Source organism: Bactrocera latifrons, unplaced genomic scaffold (genome assembly GCF_001853355.1).
Source record: "Bactrocera latifrons isolate USDA-ARS-PBARC rearing strain unplaced genomic scaffold, ASM185335v1 scaffold_11, whole genome shotgun sequence".
In the NCBI taxonomy this organism is placed as follows: domain Eukaryota; kingdom Metazoa; phylum Arthropoda; class Insecta; order Diptera; family Tephritidae; genus Bactrocera; species Bactrocera latifrons.
Genome location: NW_017534519.1, coordinates 1,275,235 through 1,287,293, shown reverse-complemented (window position 1 = coordinate 1,287,293; position 12,059 = coordinate 1,275,235). Strand labels below are relative to the sequence as shown.

General features: G+C 36.3%; 1 protein-coding gene across 1 annotated transcript in view; it reads right to left on the bottom strand.

The window, feature by feature from the left end:
• LOC108972230 overlaps positions 1 to 11,618 on the bottom strand; it is a 55,595-nt gene extending 43,977 nt beyond the window's left edge. Inside the window, exon 1 of the mRNA XM_018938756.1 lies at positions 11,531 to 11,618. The gene's annotated coding sequence lies outside the window, so the exon portion shown is untranslated. The remainder of the gene's footprint in view (positions 1 to 11,530) is intronic.
• Between the last annotated feature and the right edge of the window lie 441 nt (positions 11,619 to 12,059).

The window sequence follows — 12,059 nt, the reverse complement described above, 5'->3', positions numbered from 1 at the left end:
CAGCAAACCAAGTGACGATGCTAAATAAAAATGCAAAGTGAATGGACTTCGTCTGTCGTTGCACRTAAAAAAACATTAAYGCATAAATWTCAAGCATTAAATTGTAAGCTCTAMCAGAATAAAAATGCAAAATATGCAGCAAATTCAGTAAACTCGAAAAATTTGTCCTTGGCTGGGCTGGGCAAGTTGCTGAGGCGAGAGGCGTTGAGACGATGATTAACACGACAGGCCATACATCTTCAAGGCGTGCGCAGGAAGGCGGGCAAGTGGCAAGAAGGGCGCCGTGAAATTACAGGAAATRGYAAACGTAGTGGAGCCATACGGCGTGCGCTCCGTTATAAATTATGCATATGTATATGCATAAATGCATAAGCTACTAGCAGTTACTTATACGCCATCGTGTGACATTATTATCATCATAAAAAAGACATAAATCATATGCGCACATTTCTCTTCATAAGCGCGCGCGACGCACGAACATACTGGCAGCAGCGGTGATGACAAACGTGTTAAGCGAAATTGCGCTGCTTTTGGCGCTTAAGGGCCATAAAACATAGGCGAGCGCTGCCAGTGAAGAGGAAATCACGAGCGCCAAAATATCCTCGAAACAATGTACGAGACAGTAAAATGAAAGCAATGCGATATGTTACTTCTAGACAAATGCTGGAATTGGACAGTATTGSCTGTTCCTTTGTTGTTTTGGTACAAACAATCACATCTTATAGATATCTTCGTACTTTTTTAAAGATTTCGAAACCTTTAAGGTGTTGCCACTGGCGTGCAACAGTGGCTCAGATAAAAGCAAAGCGAAGGATTGAAATAAAATTTCAGTCTCTAGCAATATTGCCTTTGCTTTTGCTTAATTTTTTCTCTTCCCCTGCTTCTGGTTGCTTTTCGGCTCTGTATGCAGATACTCTAGCGAATTGATAGCGCGCCAAGGCCTTTTCTATTTTTGCATCTTCTTCGCGAAGTCGAAATTGTAACGCGAACCTGTCAGTGTCTCTCAAAGTGATGAATGTCCCGACGAACCGCTGCTTTCGCTTGTCTTTCTCATTTGATGAGGCAATGTTGTGGATCACTTAGTGTCAGCTGTGGAAAAGTTCACTCTAATGGAATAAGATTGAAGTAGCTCAGTTTTGGATGAATGTTTGCGAGTGACTGAATGAACAATGTGTTCTTGTTTTTAAAGCGGTTATGACAACAATAAAACTTACAACAATAAAACAGTTTAATTTATCATTCAATTTTCTTTACTGTGGAAAGAGAATCAAATATTCATAAATACATCACAAATTATCCCCGGTAGGCATTATTGAGACTCATGTTTCCTTAAATTCTTAGTTTGCACTGAAGAAAAAATTTTATTTCAATGAAACACAAAATATTAGACTCAGTAGACTCATCTCAAAATCTTGCCCAACCCTTAGTACTATTAGCTTATCTTCTTCCTTGCTGGTGTGTGGTGAGTATTTGTTTATCAGTTTTGCCACAAACAAAATTAAAACCCAAAATTGTAACCTACATTCTCTACATATGCAGTGATTGTCCCTTTGTTAAGTAAGTATGTACAAACCAATATATGTATAGATGCAAATTGTGGCAGTGTAACCCCTCATCACCCCATTTCCCGCTGCTTTGGAAATCTAATTTAATTAAATCATGCATTATTCAACCTCCAGTTACATTACCGTAATTTGGTTAAGAACAATAACAACTCCGAAGGGGTAAAATAAATTAAATAAACTTACTGACCCGTGAAACGCTCGTGTGGCTTTATTAAGGCTATAACAGCTCACAATTCTTTTAGTGATAAATTAAGTAGTGCTGAATTTAATTTAGCATTATTTATTTATGATTATAACTTAATACTACTGTGGGCAAAAAAAAATAAAACATTTTAATTTATATTTCGCGGCGAACCCATTCGCCATAATATTTATCGGTTGGTATGACTGTCAGTGACATCCACGTCAAACGTCACATCAAAATATTTATTAGTGTCTAGTGCCTTTCTTTCTGAACTAAGGAAAGTGTGATAATTTTTTGTCGCCAGCAAGTTGGATTGGTACAAATTATGCTTGAGTATCAACGATTAACCGTCAGAAATCTTGCTGGCATCGTTGGAAAATTGATACGATCATCAGCGTTGGGTTAACGAATGGGAAGCAATGTTTTGCGACTACCAGGATATCATGACGATGAGTCTTACGAACCGAAAACAATCGGCGAATATAGTGGTTAACTTGACAGTTGATTTGATTATCGAGGTGTAGTGCACCCCTTCCGACCGGCCAAACTGTCAACAAGAAATACCACTTGTATGTAGTGTTATACGTCGTTTACCCGAAGCCATTCGTAAAAAAAAAATTATATTATGGGCCGCCGCATACTGCATTGATTCTTCATGATTTTTAATTAAAATTAGAACTATCTGGACGAGTCAATAACTTTTTTTTATTGTTTCAAAATACGAAATTCGCATTATTATTTGGACTTCTTATATATTATCGCAACAAGTTTACCTTTCAATTTCATTATGCTCATAATTATACCAATCCTTCTACTTCTTTATTGGAGTAGACAACGCTTACGCGATTTTAGCCGAGTTAACAACAGCGCGCCAGTCTTTTCTTCATTTCGCAGCGTGGCGCCAATTGCAAATGCCAAGCGAAGACTGGTCCTTCACCACCTGGTCTTTCCAACGGAGTGGAGGTCTTCCTTTGCTCCCCCGAAGATTATTGCGTCGAATACTTTTAGAGCTGGGTGTTTGCGTTCATACGTACGACATTTTTTTACATATGGCTCAAACAGCTCATGACTTCCGGCCTCCGGAACTTTAGTTTTTGATTTCCGCTATAAAGTTCAAAAAACTTTGTGCATTTAAGCACATTTATTATTATTAGATGATGTTTCAATATAAATTATGTTAAGTGTACCTTTACTTTCAACATATTGCATTCATCACTTCAAACAATGTTATTTCATTTACTCAAAAGGCATACCCCTAAACAGAAAGCATACACACAACAAGCTATAAAAGTAATTCTTATTACATGGGACTAGCTGGCTCACATGAGCCCGTACGCTGCACAATACTGTTATATATGGAGCGTTTAAAGTGTCTTAAAACTGGGATGTGTTTATCTATTATTGCTTACCCACTGAAGCACAATTTTCACTATTAAAGAATCCTTTTAACATTATAGTCGCTTTATAGTATCAAATTCGAACACCTCATGTTGGCCTGGATATACTTTCATGGACAGATGGACAAAAATATATTAAGCACTAATTAGATATGTGCATATCAGCCGTTGTCCTTAAAATTAACTTGTACCACGAAGGAGCCGAAATTTATGTTTGTGAAAAAGTCTAAAAAGTCATTGRCGACTCAGCAAAGTTGCTGCTATTTTCAACTTTTTGGAACACACAATTATCCACTAATATTGTAAATTAGAATGTATAATTTAGTTAAATGCAAATTTTGGGAATTTCAGTTGACCTAGTAAACCCATTGTGCACGAATGCGGCGAACTATGTGAATGTGAGTATAAATTATTCGCACACAAATTTGAGATAATACTTAGACGTGTAATAAAATTTAGCTTTCTGGTATATATTAAAATGAAATAATTTCTAAATATTTCTATTCATATTAATATGCTATAATTAGAGCTTGGACAAGAATGAAAATATTTTTTTTAACTAGTGTAATCTGAATGGAGAGAACTATTTCAGAAACGAGTCAGAAGCAAGCAATAAACGTCAAAAGTCTTTTCGAATTTTGTCAATAGGTGTAGGTGCAGTCGTATATCTCCAGTGCTACCCATCACATATTTAGGGATACCATGCAAGCCAACAATGAAATTTGTAAAGTTTACGGATACGATGCTGTATAAGTTCGTGTAGCACAACAATAGTTCGCTCGCTTCCGTTCTGAAAATTTCGATGTGAAAGATTCACCACGCTCAGGTCGACTTAACGTTGAATAAGTTGATGAAATTATGGAAAAGATTGACCAGGACCGTCACATAAGCAGTCATCACATCGCTGAGGAACTTAACATCATCATCATCAAACGGTTCTGAACAATTTAAAAAAAAAACGGTGGATACAATGTTGTTTGAGTTTGCTGAAACGAAATGAAATCGAACTATTTCTAAAACGAATGGTAACAGGAGACGAAAAGTGGATCAAATACGACATTGATGTGCGAAAAGGAACACGGTTCAAGCGTGGTGAAGCTCAACAAAAGGAAAGGTTAGGCTGTGTGTTTGGTGGGTTTGGAAAGGAATCGTCCACTACGAGCTGCTCGAACCGTTGATTCTACATTTACTGTCAACCACTGATAACATTGAAGCAAGTAATCGCAAAAAACGGCTTGAACTGATCAACTGAAAGAACTCTGTCTTCCATCAGGACAACACTTTTAATGACTTTTTATACATCCTCCACATAGCCCTGGCCTTGCACCATCAGACTACAATTTTTTTCGTACAATGCAGAACTCCCTTAATGTAGTAAAGTTGGCTTCAAGAAAAGCCTGTGAAAATTACTTGTCATAGTTTTACGCCTAAAAACTAGAAAAGATGTACACTGATGGAATATTTTCTCTAGCGGAAAAATGGCAAAAAGTGGCCAACCAAAATCGTAAATATTTGTTTATTTGTTTATTAGTATAAATATAAAAAAAATATGCTGGAATTTGTTAAGAAATACGACAATACTTTTTCGACTACCCAATATAAACATGTGTATTTATTACTCACATGCAACCTCTCAACAAAATTGTAAATTTTTCAGTTCTTTAAAATGCTACTTTCGAGTCGTCTTTCTTTTAGATGCTAGCCAGTCACTGCGTGAGGCAACAGAAAAACCTGTGGACACATACTTTCAATAATTGATTTTGTTATTTGTTTAACGAATAGTACGACATTTCCTACAACAGAATTTAGGTATAAGGTATTCCACAAATTTCCGTCGTGTTATTATACCGTCATTTATCAAAATTAGACACAAACGGCACAGAATAATTTCTCTATTTGCTTTGTAGGCACCAATGCCAGCCAGAACCTGCATATCACACACTTAATACAGCACATAATTGTATAGGAATATATACAGAAAATATGCGCACAAACGCGAATACCGTAAACTTTTGTACATACTAGTACCGATGGTGTGTCCACGCTTAAAGTAATACCGTGCGCCGACATTCAACAGCGTGCGGTCAGCATCGAATGACTGCTCTCATATGCCGTTTCTGTCCACCAGAGCACTTATTGTGCAAATGTCTCTTTGAGTACATTTTTTAATTTTTTTTTGGCGAACTTACTCATCATCAGCGATGTAACTTCAGTGCACGTAACATCAATAAATCTCTTTTTGTTGTGCCACAGCATTGATCCTGCTGTGAGGCAGTGGAAGTTCGCTGTATGTCATACAATCTCAAACGCACACACACGTGCCACATATGTTTCGCAGCAAAACTTTGCAGCTAAGTTTTCACGCCAACCCGCATTTTCAACAAAAACTGGACTGCCTTTTGTGTTTATGGTGACCAGCAGGTCTTTAGTTGGTAATCTCAGAGAATTTTGTTTGGGGAAACAATTTAACATTTTGTATGCGGTATAAATTTTAGGAATTGCTTTGTGGTTTTTGATTAGATGTAATTAATTTCAACAAACAATTTGGGATTTGAGGTAGTTCTTTCGAATTTTTTCATACACCAACACGGTATGTAGCAAATGAAAGGGAACAACGCTGCGTATAGGTAATTTAAAAGCGTTCCCATTTAGATTCAATTAGCAATGGTATATGAAATCAAGAACTTCACTTGACTGAATCTTGTTTTACATTGTAAGTTTATCTTTAACATGATATTACCCCTTTCATATCTAGTATGTATACCCTCAACGTGATTTATGGAGTTTGAAGCACCTAGAAGGAAACGGCGAAGACCCGATCAAGTATATGATCAGTATCAGTCAGAGTCAAATTGATCACGTCCGTCCATCAATCTGTATGCGCGTCTATATCGTTATACCCGAACCAGTCTCTGAGTTTTCGAGGTATCGATTTGAAGTTTTGTATTTAGCATTTTTTTGCTCTCCCAGGAGCTGCTCATTTATCGGAACTGCCTCTAAAACTTCACGAAAGCCTAAGACAACCGAAATTCCAAATTCCTAGGTTCCTTCAAAACCGACACCAACCAAAACAGAGACATTTAATTGACCACTGGAACCAGTAATGAGTCACGGTTTGAGTCCTTTGGACAAATAGCGAAGCAAAATCCTGCACAAATTGTGATTGCGCTCAGGCAAATAAACAAATATCATCTCATCAATCAATCTGAATATGTAGCAAGCCAACTAGGTAAGTTCTGTTATTAATTCTTAACTCAGTTCCGCGCCGTTTCTTKGTCTACGAGAGCTTTATTACCAGTCATTTTGCAACAATTTTGTTATTGAAGCGACGAATTCGTTGAATGAGGAGGCGAAAGGCGTCGCGGTGGCTTGAATAAAGTGATTATTGAGGGGAGCGGTTAGTCAGCTAATGGCCAACTATACACACACACACGCACGTGCGTACTTGAAGCAACCGCAAAATGAAATGCCATTGCGCCATTCGAATGCCAAAGCAATTGAAATATTACCTAATAAAAAATGAATTGCCGCGCCAGCGCGAAAGGAAATAAGAGCAAATTGTTTCTCTTTCTTTGGCTTTTCTTCTAATGCCAAACGTGGCGTTGGCACGAGCACCACCACACATAAATGACACTCACACAACGGCCATTGTATGCATTCGTCGACTGGCGGGCAACTGTGTTTGTGTGTGTGTGTGTGTCGGTGCGCTTCTCTCTGTGTTCGCTAAATAAGGAATAAGAACCCGCTGCGCTAATGAAAACAGATGTGCATGTATGGTCATGTGTGTGTGTGTGTGTGTGTGAAGTGCTTCTAAGCATACGCCGCAGCGCCTTCTTGTATGCTAAAGACGGTTTTCCTAGTGTTGTCTGAGAACGCTTGCGGGTGCGCGTTTTTCCTTCGTTTTTGGCAATTTTTAATGCTTTTCTGTTTTTGTTTGTTGTTATTTCGCGCGATTTATTGCTGAGGATTCGTATTCTGTGCACTTGACAAATACTCATGTGTCACATCAATTTTCAAATTAAAGCAGTAAATTTGTGCGCTTTTTTATACCGAGCATTGGACACAATTGGGGTTCGCCGGGAAATCTTTGATAACAATAAAAACAATTTGGATGAGTTTTCAAAGGGTTTTTCGACGAAAGTGGCGACATTTAACATTCTAAATTTTTAGTTTTATGATTTGAAGGAGAATTGGGGTTCATATCCTTCCGTTTGATTTGAAAGTGATTTCCACTACAATTTTATAAAAAATCTGTGAACTGTGTTAATCATAATTCACCAGGTTAATTCTTAAAACTCTTTGCAGAAACTTAATAATGGGAAATTTTATTATACTTTAAGTTAACAGAAAAGTTTTTCTGACAAAATGCTTTTGAAATAGCAAATGATTAAATTTATGGGACATGTATGTATTTGTTCACTACTCCTGCAAGGGGCAGAGTTCAATATATTTTAGATCATAATAATGTTTTGTTTTATAAATTTAATTTGTTTTCTACTGTAGTAATGTTTTCTTTAAACAACTTAGAATTTTTAGTTCTTTTGCCTTAAATTCCCAAATCAAATACACCAACAAATTCGAAGCGAAGATATTTTAGTAAAAAATGTATCGCTCTAAACCTCCTTTTTTCCTATCCTATCTTTTTTCCATTAAAATATTTCTTTGAAAGTTATGTGCAGTTAAAGTTATGCATGCAATGTAATGAATTCACATAGTACACCATGTCGTATGAGCAACACAGAATTTTTAATTCACTTGCATAAATCTTCAGTACATTTGTTGCATAACTTTAACTGCATATAACTTTTTAAAAAAATTTTGGTGGAAAAAAACTCTTTATGAAACATGACTTCAAAATCGTAAGTTTATAGTCTGATGAAAAAATTCAATGTTGTAGACATGGAACATTATTTAGGCACTGTTCACACTGATTATAAAGAACGATTGTTGTTAATTGCGGGGAGTACATTATTTTCAGTGAAATCAAAAAAATTAAGAATTAAATTAAAAATGTTACCGAAAATAATATAATACAAGTTACCGGTTTTCCATCACAAGTGACATTTTGTGACGTTCATAGACGCTTTTAGTGAACTTACGATACTGATGAAGAAAACAACCACGAGGTGATTTCACTCATGGGAGTTGCGTTACTGATGGTTGCGTCGTTATGTTGGGAGATCGTGGAGCCGTGAAGGAAATACAAAAATAAGCTACAAATGCTGATATGATGCCATGTTTTTCTCATAAATTGAATAGCAGCATTTCGAAATCCGTTCAAATTGCTTCAATCAAAAACATATGTGAAATGTTCAGAGAGATTAGATAGTTTTCCAAGTTTCAAGACCGAAACGTAACATTGTTTTAGCTAAATGCTTGAGGAAAAATAATTGTACAGCTTTGTAATACAAGGTGCATACCAATACATGAAGCCGTCTTCAATTCACAGTCGCCCTTCCAGAAATCGTTCAAGCACTGACARAAATAAGCGAATGGAAGAATATAACAACTGCAGTAAAAGCGTCGAATCTGGTCATGCATTGTGTAATTTCTAGTTTATTTTTGAAATTTTCTGTCTCAGTGATATTTTGTCACTGGCGCAGCCACTWAGTATGATTCTGCAGAACGATTTAATCGACCTTTCGAAAGCATCAAACGTCATTACAACATTGGCTGCAACACTGAACACAAGAAGAATAATGCTAGTCATCACTTTAATGAAATTTATCAAATGTTAAACAGATGGCTGAAAATTAGATATTGAAGTGCAAATATCGTTATCGTCAGAGTCGTCGAAAAAATCACCCATCTCAAAGCTGTGAAGACTTCTACAGGTTTTCTGCATACATTCCACTCATTTACGCCGTCATGCAAGATTTAAAAACGCGAGTTTCCGATGAAGTTCTTTAAAGTTTCAATTTGTTTCAACTGTTAAACAAATATATAACTATACTCATTGTATGCCTAGTTAGACGTTTTGGGAAAATATTGCCAGGAAACAAGTAACTGCAAAAATCGAAGCTCAACGCAGAAGTAGCTCTTTGGCAACAACAATGGCAGGTTGAAATGACTTCGGGAACGCAAATTCCTTCTACCTTAGGAACCCTCAGCACTTGTAATAAGGATATATGTACATATATCCGATGATTCATACTCTTCTTCACGTACTTTGCACTGACACACTTATTCTCGATAGTTAAAGAAAAGAAGATTTTGAAAATAATTATGAATCCATGAAAACCAGAATTGCATCGAGAGGGTATTCCTTTTATTTCAACGAATTAGACACAATTTAACTTTTCTTTATCTTTAAAAAATAATTTAAAATTAACATTAAGAGTGTTGTTTTTATTACTACTTTCATAAGTTAAAAATCGCATCAGGAACCCAAGAAACGACTAACTTTCTAAAAGTTTATGATTTAAACACGATTTTCTAAACTAAAAACTTCCTCAAACTTATTATTTGATTATCAAAACCCTATATAATTTAAATTACTACACCAGGGTGGCAACCACAAAAAAAAATAAAACAACAGTTTCACAAGCTTCTTTGCACGGAAATCACATACACGCAGCTGGATAGTGCAATAAAAGCAAAAGTTCTGGCCAAAGAAATGTGCACGATTTCCATATTTATCGGCTGCATTTGCACGCATTTATGCTCGCCGCATGCAACCCTGGCAATAAGGGTTATGCATGCTTTATACTTTAAATGCCGCTCAAACGATAAACGGTGGCACTGTACTTGCATACTCATGAGCACATACACACGCATACATATGTACAACATAATGAGAATGTTATGATGCGCTTCGGCAAACTTTCTATGACTTCAAACATTTACTCTCACTTGCAAAGCAATCGAAGTAAGTAGAACGCAAAGGCTTACAACTTTTATTTATCTCGCGTTGTCAGTGACTGGAAAATGTCATATTTATACTGCATGTGCAATAATCTTAAGCGCTATCAATGACACTGAGATAAAAGAGATAAAAATGGGTTTGATTTTGCTTTAAAGTTGCCCGTGTTTTGCGGCCGATTCAAAAAAATCGAACTTACCATACGTTTTGGTTTAAAATAATTTCCGTTTTAGACTATGAAAATGTCCTGGCAATATAGTAAAGGTATTTAACTCATGTCTTAAAACACAACCCATAAAGGTTTTTGATTCAAAAACTGACTAAATTTTGATGAAAAAATCTACCAGACGTTCCTAGAACCAGCAAAGTTCTCCAACTAAAAAGCTGTCCAATGGCAATTAAAAAACGGCGAAATCGTGAATGAATCCTGGTTAAAGTAGTCTACAATAACAATAAAAAGCTTGATATACTTTATGTACATTGGGTAGTCGAAAAAGTTTTTTCGTATTTTGTCAATAGTTTAGTTGCAGTCATATATCTGAGGTACTGCCAATCACATTGGGTCATACCGTATAGTGTTGGAAAGCTTTAAGCTTTACTTAACCAAAAAAAAATTAAATTCGGGGAAGTTGAAAAAAGTTCCAGCTGTTCAAAAATGATTGAAAATAATGAAGAAATTCTCCTATATTTTGAAATTTGTGTATAAAAAAGGGAAGAATACCACGCAAGTCRMCAATGAAATTTGTRTAGTTTMCGAAGATAACAGTTTTCTACCTTGAAGCAAAACCAAAGATTTTTAATTAACTCAAATGTGCCTGTAAGTTGCTACAACCAATTTTTTTTAAGTTAGTAAAAGGGTAAATGTTATTAGCACCAAAAAACAAAACACAGGGTGACCCAATTACCTTGACTTGATATATCCGCAACAACAATTGATGTTCCACATTTCTATGAGTTTTTATAAGCTTCTTTAATGATTCTAAATTTATTTATACAATTATTTTTAACAATTTTGAATACTTCTATATACCAGCCGTTACTAAACTGTTAGGCGATCACGATCATGCATCATGTCTGGAGCAATAGCATGTTGATGTTACAAAATTATTCCAAATGTGATGTAGGTCACTTATACACTAGAATTTATACTGCGGGGCTTTCAATGTATGGAATTATTTCATCCGATATTTAGACACATAATATTTAAGTGTTTAAGAGACACGATTTTTTGGTTTTCAACTTTAGGCTTCATTTTTCAAATATGTATAGATGTCAACCACCACACTTCACTTGAAAACTTTTTTGCACAATGCCGCAAGTTGTAATTATTTTTGTATTTATTACTAATGCTATTTACATCACATATAGCCTTGCTTTCCTAGCTGAAAATTATTTTTTTTTTTTTTAAGAGAGATTTGAAAGTGTCTCGTTGGTTTCCATTTCCCTCCTAAATATTGCCCCGCTTTCAAAATCAACCACGACGAATCAACCAACGTTTCAGCACGACTTTAACACGTTTTACCTCATTATATGCCGCAATCCTTTGCATGCCTTTCGACTCGATACAGCGCACATATCCTTTAACGCACGTGCATTCGCTTTCAATGCCAAACAAGAACTGCCGCCGTCAGCACACTGTTTGGAACTAAACGCCGCGCATTTTATTTACAAACCTTTGTCCAACGCAACACAGGAAATCACGCTCTTTGGCTCAATGCGGCGCAGAGTGCCGGCAGCTCCAAGGACTGAGCGACTGAGTGAGTTGGGAATCCTTGAGTGGCAACAAGTTCAGTCGCCGGCACAGACACACTCGTCCATTCAGGACTTTCGTYGTTGCACTTAGGCACATGCGTTTTTGTTTGTTTACTTTTGTCGAGCTTGTTTATATACACGCCAGTTTTATGTGTGTATGTGTGTAGGCATAGCTTTATCTGGCTSGCTTTGCACACTGATTGATGTCATTTAAACCCCATAACTTTGTCATTGCTCTGCCGAGGCAAAACAAGTGTGAATTCATATATGAATACCCCTGCGCGCTCCCCCAACTACCY